Source organism: Scardinius erythrophthalmus (genome assembly GCF_964197995.2).
Source record: "Scardinius erythrophthalmus genome assembly, chromosome: 24".
Classification (NCBI taxonomy): domain Eukaryota; kingdom Metazoa; phylum Chordata; class Actinopteri; order Cypriniformes; family Leuciscidae; genus Scardinius; species Scardinius erythrophthalmus.
In genome coordinates, this window is record NC_138244.1 from 21,693,281 (window position 1) to 21,719,747 (window position 26,467).

The following is a 26,467-nucleotide window of genomic DNA, read 5'->3' on the forward strand; positions in this document are numbered from 1 at the left end:
TGTATAACCTGACTTTTTTCTCACAAGGTCAAAGACTGGTATTCAGGAAAAGAAAAGTAAGTAAATATAGAGTTAATGATCTAAAGGAAGGCCAATATTAAGCGGCCTTCGGGTGGCGGGACACCCAAGAACTGATCAGTCCTGCATTCCTACACACCTGGCGGAAGTATAGCATTTAAAGAATTTCGTAACTCCTGGTTCTGCCTTTGAAATTACATTTAAAACAAAGGGAATTTTTGGTTTTCACAGAGCAGTGTGTTTTTCGAGTTTTATTCATTTGTAGTGTGTATGGTTTACAATGATGTAGGCTAATTGTCAGCGCAGTAAGGTTTAAAAAAGATAATTCGGTCCGCACATGGTTACATTTTTTCCCATCCCTGGCCCTCAACCTAAAATGAGTTCTAGTGTAAAAACAATTCCAAACTAGTGCATTGGAAAAACGCAAGAACGTTCCCAGCTAATCTTGAATGTGGATATTGTTCTGCTGCGTCTGTTACTAAATCACATAGATTTATATTGAAGAAGGCATATCTAGAGACCTGAGGTCTATTCTTCGTACCTCGCTTAATACATTACTGGTTTGCGGGATCCCAACATGGGATGATGGTTGCTGGTGAACCAGCTTTTGTTGAATTTTGGGTGCTGGTATGATCCCAGCAAGACCACGACAAAACTTGTGTATGTGTTCTTAGTGTGTATCACGTTTCTTAGTGTGTGTTTGTAGTTAAAGACCAAGAAAATTTCCCAAATAAATATTTTAATAAATTATTTAATAAAGAAAAATGCATGTTGCAGGTTACATGTTTACTGGTACACAGTAAAATCTCCAGTGTTAAACAAACACTGCTCTGTTTTCATATGGTCCCAATCTATAGAGAGTAAAAGTAACACTGAAGCACTGAACACTGAACTTTACAAGTGATGATTGAGCATTAGTTATGACTCCTGCAGTTCACAGTCCCTGAAAATAAGAGGAACAACAAGAACAGAAAAAAGGGAAGAGAAGCAGAAAATACAATAAACAACTGACTTACAGCGACACAGCCTTATAAATCAACTGTGACTTTGATTAATAATGTAATCATAACCAAAACGATTGAAAATTTCATTTCTAATTTCGGCAGAGGGAGCAAAAGAAATTACAGTGTTTTAATCAAATAATTCAATAAATCATATGTTTTAACTTTAAATTGGTTTTCCTTTACACCATTAATGTGTTAAATGCAGAAATACGCAAGCAAAAATAATGCTTGTCCCCAAAACACTGCTTGTATAAAGACAGCTGGCCTACTCACACTCAAGACCAGCTTCACTAGCTCCGGTTTGCACCAGCTAGACCAGCACTCTACCATCATAAACCAGCCTGGACCAGCACTATATCAGCATAAACCAGCCTGGACCAGCACTATACCAGCATAAACCAGCCTGGACCAGCACTATACCAGCATAAACCAGCCTGGACCAGCACTATACCAGCATAAACCAGCCTGGACCAGCAGTATACCAACACTAACCAGCATAAACCAGCCTGGACCAGCACTATACCATCATAAACCAGCCTGGACCAGCACTATACCAGCATAAACCAGCCTGGACCAGCACTATACCAGCATAAACCAGCCTGGACCAGCACTATACCAGCATAAACCAGCCTGGACCAGCACTATACCAGCATAAACCAGCCTGGACCAGCAGCAATGCAGCTATTGGCTTGCGGACAGACAGAAACGTAATAATAATATTAATAATAATAATTTGTTACATTTATAGCACTTTTATGGGTACTCAAAGCACTTTACATATTGATAGGGTGGCCCCAGCGGTGACCCAAACCAAGAAAACGGGCACCAAGGGAAAAGAAAACTGGTGGAAACTTCGTGACAGCGCGCTTTAACATTGGCTGATCTCAATACAAGTCTGAAAATAATCATATATGTCTAAAGAATTGAAGTCTGACTACTTATTAGTCAGTCTGCTATTTTATTCCAACTGTAACTCCTGATCGGAGGCTTCTGTAAACATTTAGTTTAGTTTATATGTAGACTTATGCTTCAACTAATGATGCAACGCAAAAATATTTAGTAGTGCGTATTAAGTTGTAACTTAGTGCCCATTTACGTCAAAACTAGGCTAAGTTGTAACTTACGCAGAGCTGGTGCAACTGGCAATAGAGCTGGTAAGTCCCGCCCATCCGTAAAACCCCAAGTGGACCTCTAGATTGAAAAATCGTCAATGCAAGTGAATGTGAGAAAATAATTATTTTCTGGTCCCCTTTGAATTGTGCCATGAATGTGAACATATGTTGTCTGTGAATTTTTTATATAATTTTTCATGTTACGAGTTTGACAGTATATTGTATGATTCTTTGGCTAGCAGTTGTGGAAAAGACATAACGAGAAAGACTACATGTCGCCTATGTGACGTCACCCCATAACACATTTTCCCTCCACTTGTCAAATCACGGTGCTAATGCTGCGATAATCTATGGAGACATATCGAGATGCCTGTGTGTTTTGTACCCAAATGTCACCATTCAAACCAAATGGGCTGTTCTTTCTTCAGAAACGCGTCGAAAGCAGCGAAGAGTTGTAGTCCACAAAGTGCTCTCACACAAAGTCTAACCGTATCAAACTTCTACCCGCTAAATTGTAGCATTCTTCACACGAAAAATTATATTAAAAATTCACAGACAACATATGTTCACATTCATGGCAAAATTCAAACGGGACCAGAAAATAATTATTTTCTCACATTCACTTGCATTGACGATTTTTCAATCTAGAGGTCCACTTGGGGTTAGCGGAAGGGGCGGGACTTACCAGCTCTATATTGTGTTAATATACCATTAACTGTGCAGCACTGGTCACTCCGTAAGTCTGCTTGTGTGAAACAGACAACAAGTCCAATAATCAGCAGAAAATGAGCAAAACACTTCCAATAAACTCTGTCACGAAGGAGTTACTGAAGCAGGCATGTGAAATTCATATTCATAAAACATTAGTGGAAAAGTTCCCGGATGACCTATTACTTCTGTCAATATTCTGAAGTGTGCATTCACCGGAGGCCACGGAAGAGGATTTGTAAATGGCACTGACATCTAATGGTCATCCAAACACAGCCCTCAAACACAGTCTAGGCAAAAACAATGCAAAATTTGGGCTGTCAGTGGAAATTTGATGGAAGTCTAACCATGGCCAAGAATAGATGCACAGGCTACACATTGAACATTTCAAAGAAATGAAACCAAACTCCATGTAATCCCTTTTGACTTTGCTTACATGATGGAATTTTATACATCTCGCAAGTTATTTTGGGCAAAAACTACATGTAACCAAATTCAAGGTTATTTCTGGCTAGAAGTGGGTTACTCATAGCCAGACTATATCGGGTCTATAACCTAGACGGTGAAATGATGACTATCGCTTGCTTGGACAACGTAGGTCACATGACAGGGACAACACGGCAAACATTAGAATTTCATGCATTTATGTACTTTTTTAACAGTAATAAAGTAAGTTTCAAACCAAATGTAGTACCTACAGTATATAAGCCCTATATAATAAGCAAACCTGCAATAATTAAATATGTTAAATAATACAAATGTACCTTATTATCTCACTTTATTAATCAATGTCTTTACTGCTGACTTTCGATGATCCAATTCAACCATACTAATGAGCAAAAATTACATTTGTGTTTCATTTTTGTTTTTGTCGCTAATATAAAAGTGTTGAATGTTCTTCTCCTGCTTACTTTTCTTCTGCAAATCAAGGATGGTGGTGGCACAGCTGAAGCATTTAGATGAGCTGCACTCTTTACTGTACAGACAGGAATTTGCATTTCCTTTTGCATATACACTTTTGGTGTGAAAGGGCATTTACATTTTTCAAAAATAGAGCAAACAAACAAGCCCATCCAGAAAAAGTAACTCAAAAGTGACGTAACATTACTTTGCATAAAAAGTACAGTAACTAAGTAATAGTTACTTTTTTAAGGAGGAACTCAATATTGTAACTCAAAAGTAACTTTCTAGTGCTGATTGACATTTTGACGTAACTAACAGGGCAGTGAAAATAACAATATTGTAACATTTCGCATTACGCTTTCGAAGAGAGTTGGGTATATACAGTAATGATATGATCTGTATGTTGGTGCCTTGGGTTTCTTTGATTACATGGTGCCCACTCAGAAACAAGAGTGAAGCTGGATAATGACCTCCCTGAGAGGAACCACCCAGACCCAGGACACATGGGACAGTGACAGGACCCGTGGGCACCTCTCCATGCCCCTTTACAAAGATGAATCTGAAAGCGATATCATACAGTCATTATAGTAAACACTGAATCTCCAAGAAAAGCTTCAGAACTTCTAAATATTTGTTCAAACATGGTCATTCCTCTCATGGGCATTGCGCAAGTATAATTAGTACTATTTTCGTCCCAAACTTAAGTAAACATGTTTAGAATGGGCTCTGAATCTACAGGAAGAGAAACATTACAATAGTCAGTTACAATGAAATGAATGTGTATTGTTGTGCAAAGGAGTATAATAGAGTAGGCTATATGTAAACAATTTACGACCTCCATGTCTATGACTATTAATATCAATATCAATGTTATATCATATTATATATAGGCCTTTATATTTATATATAGTGCAACTAACATTGGAAAATGAAAGGAATTGAAAGAAACGTTAAACAAGTTATATTCAGTTTTTTTTTTAAACAGGCCTCATTGGATATATTCAAAAGTAATAATAATAATAATAATACTCCCCCCCCCCCCCCCTTTTTTTAAAATTACTTTCATGAAGTTTGCGTTTTCCAGTGGCCAGTTCAAAATAGTGAACATTTTAACTTCCTGTTTGGACTAAGGGGCCGGAATAGCAGTCATTCTTTTTTTTGTGATGTAGTGTAGCGATGCCAGTAATTCACTGTAACAGTAACATTTGACTCTGGTGACAGCAAGAGCTCACACCTCTCTCTCATCAGTGCTCTGTGCGTTTTTGACAAGGACCAGCCTGACAGTTTAAAGAGGTTAATCGTTGAGAAAAGATCGCGGGGAAACTTATCTGAAGATGATATGAGGATCGCCGCTCAGGAATATCAGGATTCGTGAATTAAGATGGGATGTCTTTCTGTCAAAACTTTATGGAAAGCCATAGCGCTTCTGTTCCTTGTCATTCTCCAGGTAAGACGCCTTCTTTATTTTGCATAAGTTTCTATTGTTGTGATGTTTGATTGTTAAGATTAAACACAAGTTTAGTTCATGTAAGCACACTTACTGTTAACTGATTTTGTGTTCCTAAAGTATTGCCTGCAAAGAAAGATCGAACTTAAGTTTTGTTGGATAAAGTACATGGGTTGTTGTCATTTATTAATTTGTGTTTATTGAAAAATTCTTGAAATAGTAGGCTAGGTCATATTACTCTGTGTGTTTCATTTAACGGTTATTAATTACAAATGCTAGTCTACATCGAATGATAAAAAAAGACTTAAGACACTAAAAATGTAGGCTAATTAGTATCATTACATGTCATAAAGTGCCATTTATTTTAATTGAAGTGAACTGACTTTACACATCCACTAAAACCCAAGTTTTTAACTGAGCTTTAAGTGTCCAAATACTGTACATTCTGGGTTCACAGTTATGAAATTAAGATGCTGACAAATACATTTGCTGATCAAGTAGGCAAACCATCTTTTAATATCTAATTTGAACCATCAGGATTCTAGATTAGCTAAGAAGACCCACACTTAAGTTGTCTCCAGACATTATCTTTATTGGCTGATTTACAGTGAGATGTGTGTATTGTGTGTTTCTGACAATCTTCCTGGGAAGTTTCTACTTACTCTAGGAAGTCAGAATTGTAATATGTCGTGTTTTATGATATATATATATATATATATATATATATATATATATATATATATATATATATATATATATACATATATATAGCCTATATAGCCTATATATATACAGTATATATATATACTGTATATATATATATATATATATATATATATATATATATATATATATATATATATATATATATATATATATATATAAATATATTTATATATATATATATATATATGTAATTTCAAACCATTTCTTTCTGGTAAGGAAAATAAATGTTTTAATATTGTTCTGTTCACTTCACTCTTTTATATGCAATTACAGTGAATGGGGGAATGGAGACTGAAGCTTTCAAGTTTCAAAAAGAACACAAAAGCACCATAGAAGTATTATAACTGTGTTTCATATGACGTGTGCACTATTTTCCTCCTTCTGAAGTAATTGGATAAGCTTTGTTTGATGAACAGACTGATATTTGCATTACGTTCAGAAAAAACGAATCAGTCCAGTTCAGTAACAAATCAACCAATTTATTAAAGAGATCCAACTAAAATCACAATGACAATAAAAAATGTAGAAATGACAGAAATATTCAACGAACTATTGCTTTGTGAAAAGGAAGTGCACTTTTTTGTATTGAATGTGCACTTGTGGTGTCCTTAAAATCATAAAAGTATATTAAAAAATGTACTTGCAGGTAAAATAACATTAAAGAAATAAAAGGCCACTTAGATGTACTTAAAGAGAGTAGACTTTCATTTCATGTTACTTAGGTACACTTTTAAAAGCTGCACTTAGTTTGTAATAATGTCAAATGAAATGTTTCGCTTGTTTTCTAAAGAACATTGTGAATCATTAATGTCTTAATAATCTTTTGTTTATGGATTAAAAAAGTACACTTACTTTGATGTTGACTAACATAATAAAGCACATATACCTGATTATAATTTTAACAGTAAATGTGTTATTTGATATTACATTTAAAGGTAATATACTTAATATACGTGAGAGCGTGAATTCCAAAAAAGCTCAAATGGGAGTGGAAAGTTCTGTGCATAATCTACTGACGACGCTCAAATTAAAGAACACAGTCAGATCATTTCCATTAATGACCAACGCAATCTACCAGGAGCAGTGCAAATTAGCGTCTGGTTTAAGACATGTTTTGGTAAATAATGGTGCAAATACCAGTAAATTGACGAGCGTAAACCTTAGTAAATCACCTTGCGTGATTCATTTAAATACCCCTGTTACCATAATGCGTCTGAAAGGGAAATTTCTCTGTAATGTATGTAACCTTAGCCTTAGAGGGGACATGACGCTGTGTCAAAACACTGTGGGAATGCTTCTGTGTTAATGCGTCGTGAAACACGTATGAAATCTGTCCAAGACTGCACCCACTGGGCAGTTAACGGGGTCCAACTAGTGACTTCCGCACCATGAAGTGAATAATCTCCACTTCAAGGCATAGAGATTCTTCGTGGACGGAGCTCTGGAGTGGAGGATGGTCTCAACAACCTGTTGGAGGACTAAGGGTTAAGCAGGCAATTGAGAAAGCTAAGCTGTCATCTGCCCATGGGTTTCCATTTTGTATTGTTCCCTGCAGTTGGATTGCTTTTAGAGTCTGCAAGACGGTGTGAGGCAAATATGGCAGATGCAAGAATACCTGTCCTCTTCTGTTGAAGCTGTTGGTGGACAGTTCCTTGACTAAAGGAACTTTTGGACTTCCTCTGCTATTCCCTTCAGCTTGTGAAAAGGCCGAAGTTGAGAGCTGGAATAGCGGTAGAGTTAGAGGTGTTGCAATTCATGCTTAATCTGAGGAAGGTGGCATACCTTCATCTATTGAAAGTAGCATACCCTCTTCTATTGAAATTGTTGGCAGGCGTGATTGTAGTCTCACTTCCTCTGCTGCCCCCTTCGGCATTGTAACAAGGCTGAAGGTGAGAGCAGGATTAGCGGTTAGAAGTGTTGGTACTATGCTTAGTTATCTTCCGGCAGCAACCTGCCCAACTCTTTTGTTGGTGAATACTATTGCAACCATGCCCCCACCTCCCAGTGATTGTCCTGTCCTTCCTGGCTTGCTCCAGAATTGTGCTTATTCACATTTTAACCAGGCATTTTTGCAGTATGGTGGTGTTGGCATTGATATTCTCATAGCGTCAATCTGATGCACCGTTGAGTTCCCTTGAAAGGGAGTGTCTTGGGGGTTACTGATGACAACTAGAATTGTCACCTGACTACTTCATAGGTCAATTTAATTGGCACATTGGCACACATGGCTCAGACACCGGCTCACGCAGGAGCGTTTCCATAGAGTCAGTCTGACACAGCGTCTTGTTCCCTTTCTCAGGGAACCAGGGTTTCATCCGTAGTTACCATTAATGCTTGTTAGTACATTCAGCAGTACGATTTAACCACATTTCAAAGATAATATAATAAATTATGAAATTTCATATAAAGATGTACTTAAGTCCTACTCAAGTGGGTGAAATTCTAAATGCATTTAATATAAATTTAAACTACAATACATTTTCATTTAATTGTAAATAACATACAATCAAGTGTTCGAAAACAATACATTCAGTTTGTACTTATACCATATATTACTAAGTAATTTATTTTAAAATGCGTACTTCTTTTTCACAAAGGAACCTTTGTAAGCATTCTTATATCTTAGGCCAAGATATGTTGATAAATGACTTTGCCAGCTCTGAATGGAAAGCAGGTAGATGGAATTACTTGCACAAATGCAAATGTGCGTGTTGCTTGTTGTTTAGAGGATCAGATCATGACAGGTGATGATGTGGGCATTTTGAATCACTATGTCAACTCAGTTATTTCAAAAATTAAAATGATAGGCCTTGAAATGTTTGTTGTGACTTTTGCAACATAATTCAGGCTCTTAGCCAATATTAGCAAATAATTTAGGTGGTTAATGAACATGTTTTGAAAGGGTTTAGGACCACCTTATCTCCTGAGATTCAACAATAACATCAAGAAAAGAACAGCGAAAGTAGCCTCGTGTTTGTAGACTCAGTCCAGACTGTCTGGAGGTCACGAGGTGGAAAGCCCAACCTCAAGAAGTTTACATCATTCTTTTCCTGTTATTCTCACCACTCAATCGATTTGGCCACCCCGTTCTCCCAGCCCACCGGAAGTAGTTCTCCTTTAAGGCCTGCCATTCTGGCCATAGAGTTTAGCACAATAACAGTATCCTAGAAGGTCAGGAATATAATGACCAAGCACATGAAAATACAGAAGAAACTTCAGTCACTCCAAAAGCAGCTTTTGAGTGGGCCTGAGGTTTTAGCCCCCACTTGAAGAATGACACTATTACATATCTTGAATAGGCATTTACTGTGACTAAATTGTCATTTTAAGTGACAAAAATTAATTCCTGATTCTTTTTCTCCATTCACTAAAAAGATTATGAATAATTACTTAAATTTGTATTTATTCCTCACATAAAGAAATAGTCTGACTATGTTTAGCATATTTTTACATCTTTTTGAAGCTCAAATGAATATTCAGCACAAATCAAGCTCAATCAACAGCCCCTGTGGCATATTGTTGATTACCACAAAAGTTTATTTCCATTTGTTCCTCCCTTTCTTTTCTTTTTTTTTTTTAAAAAAAAGAAAGATAAATCTACAGTGAGTCACACTGGAAATGAATGGGGCCAATTATTAAAAACTTACTGTTTCAATAGTATAGCCACAAGACGTAAACAATATGTTTAATATAACATAATATAGATAATATAATAATATACTTAATAAAAACATATAATTATTAAATAAAAATAATAAAATATAATAATGAAATAGTATAATATAAAATATATAATAAATATATGAAAAAATACATTGTGTAGAAGTTATAATACTCAGATTTTAACAAAAAAAAATCTATGTGTTTTTATAAAATTATATTCTTCACATGTTTAATCTCATTTTTTTCATTGGCCCAAATCACATCAATTCTAACTGCCTAACTGTAACCTCATTTTGTAAGGGTGGAACGAGTCGAAATATATTTTCGTGGAAATCGACATTACGCCACAAATTATACTTACTAACTGCATGGAAAACAGCAACTATATGCTTCTCCTCATGTGTCCAATAGAGGAAATAAAGTCATATGGGTATGAAACAGCATGATGATACTCATTCATTCTGTGTTTGTGTCATGTTAGCCGCTTTCTCTTAAAAAATTTGCATCTCTAATGGTGCCAGCTTCCCTTTGCTTCTCACGAAACAATTTTAATATGGTTCTTGGTTATTCGGTCTACTGTGTATTTGGTATGATAAGAAAGACATGTACTATTTTGCATGATTAGTTTATGAAAACTTTACAAACCCTGGTTTGTGTGCTTACTGATACTGTAATTGTGTGTCTTTCAGATCAATATTTACCATAGAATATAATTTTCCAGTATACTGTAAACCTCTTATAAACCAGATTGTACAGTATCCATACTTTTTGAATAGGTACAGAGCTACATATCACTTTTAAAATTTTCATTTGTTTTCATAATTTTTTTAGTGGAGTTTAAATGAACGACGCAGGACTTGTAACAGAGCAAGTATAGTCTATGTGATATACATAGGGAAATATACAGTATATATTGTAGTGAAGTATAAGGCCAATCTCATAAGGAACTAGACTAGAGTACAAATAATATACAAATAATAGGAAGTTTTGGTCTCTATAATTTACATACAGATTATGAAGTATATTTCAAAGAAATTCAACTGTGTCTATTAACTAGTGAAACTAAACTGTGTGAAAGTTTTCGGTTTTGTCCCATTTGAAAGCTTCACTTGCAATTACAGATACAGTGCATATTCACAAATGTTTTAAATTCAAATTGAAAAAGTTAAGCATTTGTTGAAACAGCGTTGCGATATCAACGTTAATTTGATTTGGAAAACAAAACAAAAATTAACAGTGATTTTAATCGGGTAATCACTGATTTCAGTAATTATGATCATTGAAGACACATTTTTAAAACAAACTCATTGAAAGTCAGATTATTAAGTGAGGTGAACAAGTGTTTTGCATCATTATTGCTTCTATTGCTTGTTTTTATCAACTGAAATGCTGCATTGACCAAACTGCATTCAGGACTGGAAATATCCGTCATACTAGACAAGATAAAATATATTAATCTTCAATCTAAATTTATCTGATTATCTGGGTAAAGCTGTAGTAAAAAGGTAAAGCTGTAGGTTAGTGTAGACGATGAGTAGGAAAGAGGACACTTGAAAGCAATAAATAAACAATAAAATAATTAAGTAATTAGTTAGCATAATCAAATATTTTCTTGAAAAGTAACCAAACAATTTTCCATGGCTCTGATAAGGAAACCTATGCAAATCACATATGGAAAAACAAATTTACTAGTGTTTGTGAATGTGTAACAGTTTATGTGCTTAATCCCAGTGAAATTTACGAGGATGTTCCCAGGAAATCGAAACTAGCAAAAACTAGTTATTGATTATTTTATTTTTAATTATTTTTATTGCAGACATGAACATTGTTATACCTATTCGGTATAATATGCAATCATGGGGGATTATAAGCACTATATAAATAAAACATTTAAACAATACACCACTACACCACTTACATTTTATCCCAGATATGCTCTGCAAATTTCGCATTAATAACATTTGGTGCATTTAGCATATGCTTTTTTTTTTGCTACAGGAGCACCAAGATTGATAAAAGGCTGATATATATATATAGCACTGATAAGAAAGGGGGAGACAGCCGTTCTGTCACAAAATATATATGAGCAATATCACACGAGTAGCAGTGCAAAATGGTGTGTAATCACAGCGTGCTGATATACAGCCATATTGCCTAGCTGCGAGTGTGATATTGCATTTATACAACAGTTCAACGGCAAGTGTGTAATAAATAAGAAACAACAATGGAGTGTCTTTAAAAAATCACTTTTGTGCAGAACTACTTCCGCCACAGATTAAAATCTCAAATTGACAGTTTAACAGTTGAGCCCAAGCCTCCGTTACTAATTCTAAAACATCACTTTATAACTAGTAACGAAGGAACGTTGAGTCGCTTCATTGAATTGTATTATGTGTAGTATTATGAGAGAGAGATCAACTAAATGAATGTATTACCTGCATCTGATATAGCATTCACTCTTCAGGTTAATGTCCATAATATTTTATCCATTATAAAAAATCTTTTTTAAAGGGGTCATATAATGGTACATGCACTTTTACAAGTTGATTGTACTGAAATGTGTGTTGGCAGTGCCTGTACACAACCATCATAAAATGATAAAAATCCATCCAGTGTTTTTTTAAAATCTTCTTATATGTTTCCCCCTCTCCTGAATCAAGCTGTTCGATTTTGTGACGTCACAAAATCGACGCCCCTCCCACAATGGTTGATTGACAGCAGCGTTTCAACACAGACCCGCCCTCGTGAGTGAGCTGTCAATCATAGCCCGCGCCAACCGGCGCGTTCATTGCTGATAGCTGGAGCACTGAGTAGAATGGCGTCTCGATTGTGGTGTTCTTGGGTGTAATAACGAACACAGCAGTCATTTTGATGTTCCTAAATCCGAACCGCTGAAGACGCAGTGGCTGAGTTTGTTTTCGAAGGGAATTCCCCGCGATCAACGTCAATGCTTTCATGTTTGCGCAAATCATTTCACCAGACTGCTTTACAAAACGAGGATCAGTATAAAGCTGGTTTTGCTAAGAAGCTGCTCCTGAAAAAAGGATCGGTACCAACTATTCGTGTTCCTGCTGCACCTCCAGAAGAAGTGAGTGAGTGAGTGAGTGAGTGAGTGTAACGTTTTATAACCTTTATATTAATCTTTATATTAATCTTTGCAAATCGCTTGCTGCACGCTTCACGATAGGCCTGTCGCGATAGTCGATAAGTCAAGTAATCGCACGATAAAAAAAAATGAGCTCGATAATTTTTCCGGCCACGATAATATCATTTGCATGCTTGTTTGTTTTCCTCGTCTCTCTCTCTCTCTACCAAAGAGAATGGATGACCACTCTCGGTTCTTTAGCGTATAGGACGAGTGAACTCTCTTGTCAGTTGCAAGGTCTTTGTGTGGGGAGGCGACGCCGCGGCGCTTGTCAGTCACATGGTCTTTGTATGGGAAAGCGCCGGCGGGACTGTTTGCGGCGATTGCCGGGAGAGAGAGAAGACGCTAGTTGTGAGTTGCGACAGCGAGCCCGATCACATGAAAATGTGTATCTATACCAGGAATGTTATTTCTCGTGCCATTTATACGCCAAAAATAGTTTTTGCGTGCATATGATACGCTCTTTATGGCGTGTAATACGCACGCACTCCTCACCCCTAATCCTAACCAAGTATTTTCAGTGCGTAGCATACACACGTAATAAAGTGCGTCTCCGTCTTCCCGACAGTACACAATCACTTGACAAAGTAACAGGAGTAACAGTGCAAAATTGTGCGATATGGCTTGGTCTCAGATGGTCTCAGAACAACAATATTATCGTTTATCGCGATAATTTCTTGGACAATTTATCGTCCAGCAAAATTTGTTATACTGTAGTGACAGGCCTACTTCACGATGAATGCAGCTATTTTTACACTCAGGGTACATTACGGCATGTTTTCTATGTATGACGTTCTCAATATAATTCATAATCCCATGTTTATAATAAACAACGCGTTATGGTTATTGTGTTAAATTGTGTTACAAACGGTGTATGCACAGAACAGAGGGGCGGGGTGAGCAAAGCTCATGATCATTTAAAGACACATGCACTCAAACGGCGTGCTAAAAAAAGAGCTGTTTTTGACCAGGTAAAATTAGTGTTTTCTTACAATACTAATGAGAATTTTTTATTAAAGTATATTACAAACTTTTAATTTAGACCCAAAAGAATCATATTAGCTTGTACAAAAAGGACATTATATGACCCCTTTAAAAGAATGACAGCGCCAACACAACTTCCTTTGTTTCGACCAGTCACAGACAGTCTTTGCCGCCATCACTTAAAATTGAAATTGCAATCACTTATGGACCTTTTCTCAATACCAAATATGGCATATTATTTATGTAATATAATATTTATGCAAGCAGTAAGGTACGAGAGGCTGTGCTGTATCGTGAATAAGTCACGTATGAAGGGTGTTGTTCGCGTCGCGCCTGCAACCCCTTCAGCCAGGACCTATTCACAAAACAGCACTAGCCTTGAGTACCTTACTGTTTTTATAAAATGGTTACCAATAGAAATATTAAAGCCAGAAAAGTCTGTATCAATGCAACTTTCATGAAGTAAAATAAAATCACTAAAAGCTTTCCTTCCGCTTGACAAAGTAGTCCCTAACCATCAACAGCAGCAGAAAATACATTATTACGCCATTAGATATCGGCAAAGACTGTCTTTATGAGTGAGTCATTCAGTAGGAAATTTTTTTAGATTGAAAGGACTTAAACTTGTTGTGAACACGGAGCAAGACACAACTGTCAAGTGCTTTGCCTAGTCCTGTCAGTGTCAGGGCATGAAGAAACCCATTAACTGTTAAAAAGACAAGATATTGCAGTGTACATTCAAACTGATTATTTTATTATGGAAATAGGACTGACCTATATTTAAATGCAGGTAAAATACTTGGTCATTCAATCTCTCTCTCTCTTTCTCTCTCTCTCTCACAATGCCCTACTATTCTATATAATACAGTAAGCTTCAATGAATAATATCAATGAGAACAATGTTTAAGTTGCTAAGAGTGGTTGCTAAGGGTGTTGTGTAGTGATACACCAATCAGAATCAAGGACTGGAACTAAACGTTTTATAAAAATATATATCTATGCAACTTTCATGAAGGAAAATCACTAAAAGCCTTCCTTCCGCTGGAAAAAAATAGTCCCTGACCGTAAACAGCAACAGAAGTTACATTCATTATTTCACCTTTTGATACCGGCAAAGACTGTCTTTATGAGTGAGTCGGTCAGTAGAGAAGACTTTTATATTGAAAGGACTCAAACTTGTGATCACGGAAAAGCAAGATGCAACTGACAAATTACTAGGGCACGGGAAAACCCCTTGACTGTAGGACAAGATATCGTATCGGACATTCAAACAGATTTTTTATTATGAATATAGGACTGACCTGAAGGAAAATGCTTTGTCTACTGTAACTACTCTACTCAATGAACAATATCAATGAGAACAAACATATGTTTATGTTGTTAAGGGGTGTCTGTTGCTAAGGGTATTGTGTAGTCATACATAGAACCATTGGGTGTAGCATCATAAAACACAGCCATCGACCAATCAGAGTCAAGGACTGGAACTAACCATTTTATAATATTTAAATGAACAACAGTGGCCATTATAAAAGTCAATAGGAAGTAAACACAAGCAAACAATTCAGTCAAAAGTACAAAAGCAGCGCTCTAGTTGGCCATACAGGACTTAAGTTAAATATAACCTAAATATAAAGTTATGAAACTTAATTTTCTCCTTAAAGGTGCATTTAGCAAGTCTCTGAGTTTTTGCAGAACTATGCCCCCTCTGGCGGCAAGCGAAACTGCAACCAGAGGTGTGCACGCTCACGGACAAAAGTTTTCTTTTTTTTATCTTACGTGGAGTTTGCGTTGGTGTTTGAAATGAACTATAAGCAGGTCTCTTACAATCCATCTTCTACGGAGAATGCCGGCGAATACACAAACCTGCCAGGCATAGCTATGTGAGCGTGCCGTGAACGCGCATGACGTCACGCCCAGTCTAAAATTCCGGCCCGAATCCCTCTTATTTATTTTACTTTACAGGATTATAGAGACAATCTCAGTGATCAGAGAAGGGCTCATTCAGCCCATCAGGCAATTGTTTAAGCATGTATGGGTTAGAAAATGGGTATTTTTAACATTAAAAGTTGCTTAATGCACCTTTAACCAAAATCGATTTGCTCTGGAACATGCAATAGATTAATAAGACCAACGATTGCCCATTTGATACACCCCAAATGAACTATATCTCATGTTTAACCACTATCTACATAAGAGCCAGCAGCACATTCCCGAAGGATTGGCCGTGATGAAGCTTTTCTCTGCGGGAACCCTGAACTGCCGCTGATGGCCTGGAGCTCAATCTCCGAAAACTTCTAAAGAAGTTGTAAAATAGGCTATATGCTTATATAAACGAGTCTACGATATATTGCACATATTTGAGGTTTAAATAACTACATTCTTGCCTAAAAAACTCTTAAAAACTACATTATGTGACAACAACTGTAGAATTTGTAAAAAAAAATATAATGTTCGAATATTTGTTTGTCGGCCATGACAGTCGCCGCAAGCGGAGTGAAACAAGCGGTGAAATGGTTAGAAAGCTGATACTGTGGGAATATCGCATGGCTGGAAAAGGCTCTCAGCCAATCAGATTCGAGAACCAGAAAGAACTGTTGTAAATATACTGTACATGCTAACTGCATGATTTGTATTCTTAAAACTGTACATTTTTGGCACATGGTTATTATTTTGACACAGTCAAATTGTAATGTAGAAACCTGGATTTTCTGTAAAGCTGATTTGAAACTATATGTATTGTAGAAAGCATTATACAAATAAACTGATAAATGAATTGAAATTGAATATGAAACTTCAAATAAATGTTGTTCTATTGTGTGGATCATGATTTTAAAGTTACTTGATGGCAATAGATTAAGATGGTTTTATATTTAACAGTATAGTAAATATTTAATAGATTTAGCAATAGATTGAGTTTTTGGATGGTTTCCCCTATCAGTATTTTAACAGGCTCTTTGTTTGTGACAAGGAAGTTGGTGATGTCATTACTCATTTAATGTTTCACCTGGGGTATTTGGAGAAAAGTGTGTCATTGTTTCAAAAGCAGAGAGGGAAGAAGTTAGTTTCCATCTATGTTTTTCATTAAATGATTTTAGGTACACATTGTATACTTCCCCTGAAAGTCATTTTGTCACGTTGTAGGCTATTACTTCACCGCATCTCCCTATTCCTGATGTCAGAAACTGAAAAAATGAAAGCATTCACAATATCAAATTCACTAATAACTAAACTAACCCAGAAAATAACTGTTCTATGATAACTACGCATATTCATGTTCTTGTTGACCAGTTTAAAGAGTCAAATACAAAAAAGGTAATGTCCCCATTTAGTGGTGAAACAGTGTATTTCATCTAATTTTAGGCATCAAAGGTAAATAGGCCTTTAACAAAAACTATAGAAACTAAATAAAATAATAGCAAATTAAATACGGTTTTGGCACAGAGATTTAGTACTACACATTTAGTACTTTAGTACTAGTTCTAGTCACATAAAAATATTTTGTTAGTATATATACAGTATGTACTTAATATAAACAATAATGGCCTGGTTTCACTAAGCCAGGATTCGGCCTTAGTTCAAATAGGGCATTAAGGTAGCTATTATAAAAATGCCTTAGAAAAAATCATTACTGGTGTGGATCTTGAAACAAAACAGTGGAACTGGCATATTTTAAGATATGTCAGTGCAAGTTGCTTCCAATTAAAACAGCTCAAACATGCATTTCAGTCTGGGACTTGGTTAAACCTTGTCTGTGAAACTGGGGGATTATGTTGTCATTATTATATTAACAAACTTACTGGAATGAAAGGCTGCAAAATTATTGGTTATTTTTTTCAAAGCTGATGAAGATTGACCAATCACAATAAGTTGACTAACATGTTGGACCAATCAAAATATTTGGTTATAATTGACCAATCAGAGTCCCTGTGTGGTATAGAAATACTTTTTTCTAATACTAATACTATTTCTAAGTGAGTGTTAGTGAAAGTGTTTCTGGTGGGCTGCTCTTTGGATGGTGTGGATTTTACAGATGTCTATTAAAGTCTATTAAAACTGAGGTTGTTTGCTTTTGTGTTCTACCTGCGTTGTCATAAATGGCTTTATATTGTTAAAATTAGTATGTTAAATTAGTTCAACGTGTTGAAGTTGATGGAAGTTGTTGAAAGTCTGGACTGAAGTTCAAGTCAAGTCTGAAGTCGACTGTTAATGAGTCAAAGTCAAAGTTTAAGTCATTTTTGTGTCCTCTCAGATTTAAGTATTGATTCTATTAATCTTAAACTTCACATTTCTCCTAGGGGTTGAATGGAGATAACAATGAAACAAGTGAGTATACAGTCACATCCTGAGTATCAAACATCAGATCCCACCAGTTAAAATGTCATATAAGTTATTCTTCTGACAATAATACATTGACTGTAATTGTATGAACATTGTTATTTTGTAAATACTATTTAGTAAATGTTTGTTTTTAATTTTTTATAAATGCTTATACTACAGGGCCGTTGAATGCTTGAATCTGATTGGTTGACGAACGTTCTAAGGTGTGCATTATTTTCAGGGAAACGCACAGCTAAAGTAGTTCCAGGCAGGTCTTGACCGCATTACAGTTCCATATCACTTCGCGTAGTTAACGGTAATAACGGAAAATAGGATACAATTCATAACAAGAAAAAACATTTAGCCGCATGCGCTTGATCTGGAATTTTCAATGTCTAGCTTCACAATCAATGGAAACATGCAGTTTAATTTGAATAAATAAAATATTCCTATCTATAATCAATAGAAAATTAAACTGAATATAGGCTAAATAAATGGATAGTCCTGCAGCACGGATTATTATTGCAGAAAATATAACAAATAAATAATTATTGATAGGCCTACTTGTTAATAGGGTTTTGTTTTTCATTTATTTGGCTAGTCTGTCATCTGTCAATAATAGAAAAAAAAGAATGAATTCGAATTAATTAAAAGGAATTGAATTAATAAATAAATAATAATATTGACGCACATGCTTTTCTGTCTCATTATTGCAGCATCTCTCTCTCTAATAACTGCATTAATAACTGGGGACACACTTTAAGGCCGGTTATGAATGTAATTTGATACGTATGACTGATCATGCCCAAACGCGTGTACAGCGCGTTCAGTCTGTGTTCAAAGTCGGTGTTTAAAATATGCTGCGATGAAAACAGTCAGAGAATGTGTCAGCTAGTCGTGTGTCCCCAGCATTAGTCTGCTATCAGTGGCTCAAACCTCCGTTACTACCTCTAAAATGACGTTTTGGAATTAGCAACAGAGGCCGTGGATTAGATGCGTAAGAAATTATTCCTACATACAAGAGCGTTTTAATGACAAAAACTTTACAAACGTCTTGAAATACATAATCTGAACAATGTTTCGAGGTGTGGTAACGTCTCGGTTACGTATGGTAACCCTCGTTCCCTGAGTCCAGGGAACGGAGACGCCTCGTCGGGGGAGTTCCCCTGACGAATTGGGATCACGCCAGGGATCCAACCACCTTCGAGAGAGTTAACAACGAGCCAATGAAAGAGAAACTGAATTGGCATGCAATATTTGCATTCCGCGGCCCGCCTACCAGCGCGGGTATAAAAGGCGGAAGTAAATATTGCGCAATGCTTTTCGCTGAGGAGCCGAACAGTGTCCAGTCCTCCGCGAAGGTACAGCAACATGGCGACGGGACGAGGCGTCTCCGTTCCCTGGACTCAGGGAACGAGGGTTACCATACGTAACCGAGACGTTCCCTTTCGTCAGCAGGGAACTCCGACGCCTCGTCGGGGGAGTTCCCCTGACGAATTGGGATCCCTACCAAAACGCCATAGTGCTGGCCCCTTCCAGCGCCCAGCTAAGCTACCCTGCAGCAGTTTCCAGAAAATTTTGCGGGAGCTAGCTAGGGAATCACACTGCTGTTCCGCAAGACCCAATCAGTGGATATTGGATAACACTGGGAAAGCGTGCCCGACCCCAAGGATATAATAGGGGGGGAACGCTGCGGAAGCTAAGGCAGCCTAGAGGAAGGCCCTCAAATACACACATGTACTAACCACGTAGGGTAGTGAAACATATGGAAACCCTTGAAGGTAGTCCCGGTCCAGAGGAGTGAGGAGCGTACTCAACAGGGGTGACAGAATGTGTCTGTCAAGGGGAAGACACGGCTGCAATGCACGTGGCAATAATGGGTCGCCGCAGGGACCACTAGAAAAACACCCAGTCTACTAGCAACTCCTTACTGAAGGTAGCAGACCTGGTGCCGGGCGGTCCGCAACGCCTGGCACCGGAGGGTGATGGAGGAACTCACGAGGTTAGCCGTTTGTTGGGTAACCAACGGAGCACAAAGACGCACGTATCCGCTCGCGGAAAGGCGTCGCAAGCCGACACACCTATTCCCTCTAATTACTGGCCGTAGCGAGTACTCGGGAGGAAACCGGTTCCACACGTAGGCTATAAAACCTAGCGAACGTGTTCGGTGTCGCCCAGCCCGCAGCTCTACAAATGTCTGTTAGTGAGGCGCCTTGTGCCAGAGCCCAGGAAGCGGCAACACTCCTAGTGGAGTGAGCCCGCAACCTAGGTGGGCAGGGCTCACCCTGGGACTCATAAGCCCTGGTGATAGCATCCACTAGCCAGTGGGCTAACCTCTGCTTGGAGACAGCCTTCCCCTTCTGCTGGCCTCCGTAACAAACAAAGAGCTGATCTGAGGTCCTAAAGCTTTGTGTTCTGTCTATATAAACCCGGAGGGCCCGGACGGGACAGAGAAAAGCTAGGGCTGGGTCTGCCTCCTCCTGGGGCAGCGCTTGCAGGTTCACTACCTGGTCCGCGAAGGGAGTGGTAGGAACCTTGGGCACATATCCGAGCCTGGATCTCAATATGACCTGAGAAAGGCCAGGCCCGAACTCTAGGCACGATTCGTCGACCGAAAATGCCTGCAGATCCCCTACCCTCTTAAAGGAAGCCAATGCTAACAGGAGCGCTGTCTTAATGGACAGGATATTAAGCTCGACTGACAGCAAAGGCTCAAAAGGAGGACTTTGAAGTGCTCTAAGCACTAAAGTTAAGTCCCAAGAGGGTACAGGGTGCAAGTTGCGAGGTGGATTTAGCCTCCTAGCACCCTTGAGGAATCTGATGACCAGGTCGTGCTTCCCCACGGACTTACCTTCAACTACATCATGATGTGCGGCTATTGCGGCCACATACACTTTAAGGGTGGAGGGAGACAGCCTTCGCTCCAACCCTTGTTGTAGGAAGGAGAGCACGACTCTGATCGGGCAAGTTCGTGGGTTCTCCCCTTGGGAAGAACACCAGCCGACGAACAGGTTCCACTTCAGAGCATAGAGGCGCCTCGTAGAGGGGGCTCTAGCTGAAGAGATGGTATCTACCACTGCCTGTGGCAGGCCATCTAGAACCTCCGCGTCCCGTCCAGGGACCAGACATGGAGTTTCCAGAGGTCTGGACGCGGGTGCCATAGAGTGCCCCGTCTCTGAGAGAGAAGGTCTTTCCTCAGAGGAACCGGCCTGGGAGGGGCTGTCGCAAGGAGCATGAGTTTTGGGAACCAAGTCCGGGTTGGCCAATACGGGGCCACCAAAAGGACCTGCTCCTCGTCCTCCCTGACCTTGCACAGTGTCTGTGCAAGAAGGCTCACTGGGGGGAACGCATATTTGCGTAAGTCCCGGGGCCAGCTGTGTGCCAGGGCATCCGTGCCGAGAGTTCCCTCGGTCAGGGAGTAATACCACTGGCAATGGGTCGTGTCCGGAGAGGCAAACAGGTCTACCTGTGCGGCTCCGAAGATTCGCCAAATCAGCTGGACCGCCTGGGGATGGAGTCGCCACTCTCCCGGAAGGGGAGGCTGACGTGAAAGCTCGTCGGCCACATAATTGAACTCCCCTGGGACATGAATGGCACGAAGCGACCTCAGATGCTTCTGACTCCATAGGAGGAGGTGGGAGGCGAGTCGTGACATACGACGGGAACGCAGACCACCTTGTCGGTTGATGTACGCAACGGTCGCAGTGCTGTCCGTACGGACCAGTACATGCTTGTGTCTGAGAAACCCCTTGAGGCGACACAAGGCCAAGCGTACTGCTTGCAACTCTAGGCAATTGATGTGCCAATGCAGCTGGGGCCCCGTCCACAGACCCGAGACTGCATGCCCTTTGTACGTGGCCCCCCAACCCTTGGCAGAAGCATCTGTGAACACCACAGCATGCCTGGAAACCTGGACTAGGGGCACTCCGGCCCGTAGAAACGCAGGATCCGACCAAAGGGAGAAGGTTTGGCGACAGTGCGGGGTGACTTTGACCCGGAACGTGCCGCTATACCACACCCACCTCGGGACTCGGTCGTGAAGCCAGTGCTGGAGCGGTCTCATATGCAACAAGCCGAGCGGCGTTACTGCGGCTGCGGCTGCCATATGCCCCAGGAGCCTCTAAAACTGTTTCAGTGGGACCGCTGTCCTGCCTCGAAAGGACTTGAGACAGGTGAGCACTGACTGGACGCGTTCCTCTTGGAGGCGCGCAGTCTGAGCGACTGAGTCCAGTTCCATACCGAGATAAGAGATCCTCTGCACGGGGCAGAGTTTGCTCTTCTCCCAGCTGACCTGAAGCCCCAACTGACTGAGGTGACGGAGCACCATGTCCCTGTGATCGCACAACACATCTCCCGAGTGAGCCAGAATGAGCCAGTCGTCGAGATAGTTGAGAATGCGAACGCCTTGTTCTCTCATGGGAACAATGGCCGCCTCCGCGACTTTCGTGAAGACACGGGGCGACAGGGCCAGCCCGAAGGGTAGGACCTTGTACTGATATGCTCGACCCTCGAAAGCAAACCGAAGAAATGGTCTGTGTCGAGGAAGTATCGAGACATGAAAGTACGCGTCCTTCAGGTCGATCGCTGCAAACCAATCCTGGGGACGGATGCACTCGAAAATGGGTTTCTGTGTGAGCATCTTGAACGGGAGCTTGTGCAGGGCCCGATTCAATACTCGCAGATCCAGGATTGGTCGTAACCCACCGCCTTTCTTGGGTACAATGAAGTAAGGGCTGTAAAACCCTGACCTCATATCGGCTGGAGGGACCGGCTCGATCGTGTCCTTCGCCAGTAGGACGTCGATCTCTTTCCGCAAGACCGGGGCATCCACTAGACGCACACGGGTGAAGCGGATGCCCCTGAACTTGGGAGGCCGGCGTGCAAACTGAATTGCATAGCCGAGCCGGATGGTGCGGATGAGCCAGCGCGACGGACTCGGGAGCTCTAACCAGGCTCCGAGAAACCGCCGCAATGAGCCCACCCGCACGACCGGCGTACCGGCGGAGGGGCAGCGAGGTGGAGGGCAGGGACACGGCTCTGGTGGCATCGTAGCGGCCGAGAGCGGGGTCTGGGTGTGTAATTGGACAACACCTACCTGCCTCCACCGGGGGACAGACAGCAGAGATGACCCGAGAGTGTTCTGCTGCAGGCTGTCGCCTGGCGAGGGAAGGGGAGGAGACGAGGAGCGAGGCCCACGGGCGGCTGCTGGTCTCCGAGCCTTCCCGCCCAGCGGCAGAGAGGAGTGGCGTGACCGAAGTGGCGCCACTGCTATCTGAGAGCTGGGGAGAGGGGACTGAGAGTGGCGAGACCCGAGGGTGGCGCACACTGTCGTCCCACTCTCTAACGGACGAGACCGCTTGTTCAGCAGCCTCATCCGTGAATGACCCAGAGGAGGAAGAAACTGCTCTTTTATTGAAATTGTGGGTACCACCGACCGGGTGGTCGGTGGCGGAACAGAAACAGACACAAACAAAAGATTTTCCACCCGGCCCTCCTCCGGGGGAAGGAGGGGAGCAGAGGCCCCCTCCCGTAGAGCAGTTCCTCGGTCCTCTGGGTCGCCCGTCTCAGGACCGCCTCTTTCCTTTCGCCTTCTTGGGGGGTGGAGGCGGCTGAGCGGGCGGGGGAGCCCCCTACGACCGGCGCCCCGCCTCCTGGAGTTGGACTGCTGTCCAGAAGGAGGAGCAGAGGCGGCCGCAGGAGGGTGCCCTCGGCGACGAGCAGCCCGAGGTTCTTCGGCCACAGGAGACGGACCAGCAGCAGTCCGTTTCCTGGGCAGGACATGCCGAAGCGCCTCAGACTGCTTTTGGGCGGCGGAGAACTCTTGGGCGAAGTCCCCCACCGAGTCGCCGAAAAGGCCCCCTCGGGATATGGGAGCATTCAGAAATCTGGATTTCTCTGAATCCCGCATATCCGCGAGGGTAAGCCAGAGGTGGCGCTCCTGGACCACCAAAGTGGACATCGCCCGTCCCAGAGAACGTGCGGTGACTTTCGTCGCCCGGAGGGCGAAGTCCGTCGCCACACGCAGCTCCTGCAGCACCCCTGGGTCGGGACCACCTTGCTGCATGTCATGAAGCGCCTTGGCCTGGTGGACCTGAAGCAACGCCATGGCATGCAGGGCGGAAGCGGCTTCTCCACACGCCGTGTAGGCCTTCTCGGTTAGACCAGAGGAGAACCTACAGGCGCGGGAGGGGAGTGAAGGGGCACCCCGCCAAGTGGAAGCGGCTTTCGGACACAGCTGCATCGCTACTGACCGCTCCACCGGGGGGATTCCCTCGTATCCCTTAACCGCTCCACCATCCAAAGTGGTGAGGGAGGAGGGGTGATTTGAGGTCAGTCAGGGGTGCCATCCATGACCTCGTCACCTCTTCATGCACCTCCGGGAAGAAAGGGACCGGAGCGGGACGCTGAGAACCAGCGTGACCCGCCCCGATACACCAATCATCAAGCCGTGAAGGTTCGGGACACAGTGGGGGGTTCCACACGAGCCCGACATTCGCGGCCGCCCGGGCAAGCATAGCGGCCAGCTCAGGATCCGGCTCAACCGCAGCCACCACACCCGAAGGGGGTAGACCCACCGAGTCGTCACCTGAGGATGACCGCTCTCCCTCCGATACAGCGATAGACATCGCATCTTCAGGTGGCGCCCCGAAGGAAACAACCGGAACCACACGGGGCGGCACCAGCGGCTCCAACGGGAGCACCGATGGCAACGGCGCTACAGAGGAGTGGGAGCCTCGTGAGGATCTTTCACCTGGCGAGGTAGTCCGCACTGTAACCCTCATACGCTCACCAACAGCCACAGCCGAAGTAGTCGCCTGCTGAACTGAACCAGCCGACGAACTAGATCGGGTGTAGACTGAAGGGACACCCTCAGCAACTTTCTGCTGAAGGATTCAAAGTCTCGAGCGGAGCGTCGCCAGAGTCATGTTCCCACAATGAGAACATGACTCGTTCACAAACGCTGCCTCTGCTGTACCCAAGCACGAGACGCAGTGTCTGTGACCATCACCCTGAGACAGAAGTCTACCGCATCCAGAAACACACGGGCAAGATGACATCTTTGTCACGTAGACAAAGAAGCAGGTCGCCCAAAACTCTTTTAGGAAAGAGAGAGAACCTCTCTTTCAGTGCCGAAGCACTCAGGGACCCACCGCGGCCACACACGGGGAAACTGCAAGCCTGTGTGGGCACTCAAATACCAGCCGTGAAAACGGCTTTTTTTTTTTTCACAGCTGGCAGAAGCGGCGATCACTGACGAGGCTGTCACACCGGCACCAGAGAGGACTCTTCCCGAAGAGACTCGTTGAAAAAACTTCACTTCTCAGGCAGAAAACAGCAGCACAAAGCAATTTGTTCGGCTCCGAGGCGATAAGCATTGCGCAATATTTACTTCCGCCTTTTATACCCGCGCTGGTAGGCGGGCCGCGGAATGCAAATATTGCATGCCAATTCAGTTTCTCTTTCACTGGCTCGTTGTTAACTCTCTCGAAGGTGGTTGGATCCCTGGCGTGATCCCAATTCGTCAGGGGAACTCCCCCGACGAGGCGTCGGAGTTCCCTGCTGACGAAAGGGAACTGTAGTATAAGCGGAATAATTGACTTCAGGCCGTTGAATTATTAGAAAAATAATGCACACCCGGTTCAACGGCCTGAAGTCAATTATTCCTTACATATATCACAGCATCCCTTGACACTACAAGCGTTTATTCAACTGAGTCTCAAACATCAGCTTTTACAAGTGAGTTTTTTTCATGGATAATTGGGTAAACATGTTAATAGGAAAATTATATCAGTAGTTTATTCATTTTATTTTCAGTGTGGTAAATTGTAATAATAATTACATTAATAATACTGGACAATGAACTGAAACAAACACATGACTTAAAATACACACTGGATAATGAGAAACTAAACAAGACACAGGTGAACACAATTGGTAACCAGGGGAACAAACTAACTGAGCTTAGACATAACATTTACCTCCCCTACCCCTGAGGTGGTTGGAGGGGGAGGTATAATCCATACTGGGCCAAGACACGGTCCATGCAGGGATCGGTGCAGAGATAAACTAAGGAGTGGCTGGTGGAGGAAAGAACCATGGAGGAAGAGGCGTCTGTGGATTTCACCAGAGAGGAGCCGTGGGAACTAAAGACTGAGAAGGAGTCATGTGGGCTGGATACCAAGGGGCAGATGGAGGAATGAATGACCAAAGAGAAGCTGCAGGAATATGGATCCAAGGTGAACCGGAGGGTCAGAGGACTGAGGGTGAGATGAGGGATTAGGCTCAGAAGACAAAGCCAAAGGAGGAGCAGGGGTGGGACTCTGCGCCAGGATTTCCAAATGAATTAGTGTCAGTGGTCAGTAGCAGGCGTGGGCTCAGGCTATGAGGGTGAAGCCAGGGAACCCACTGAAGCCAGCAGAGAGGGTAGAGCCAGGAATCT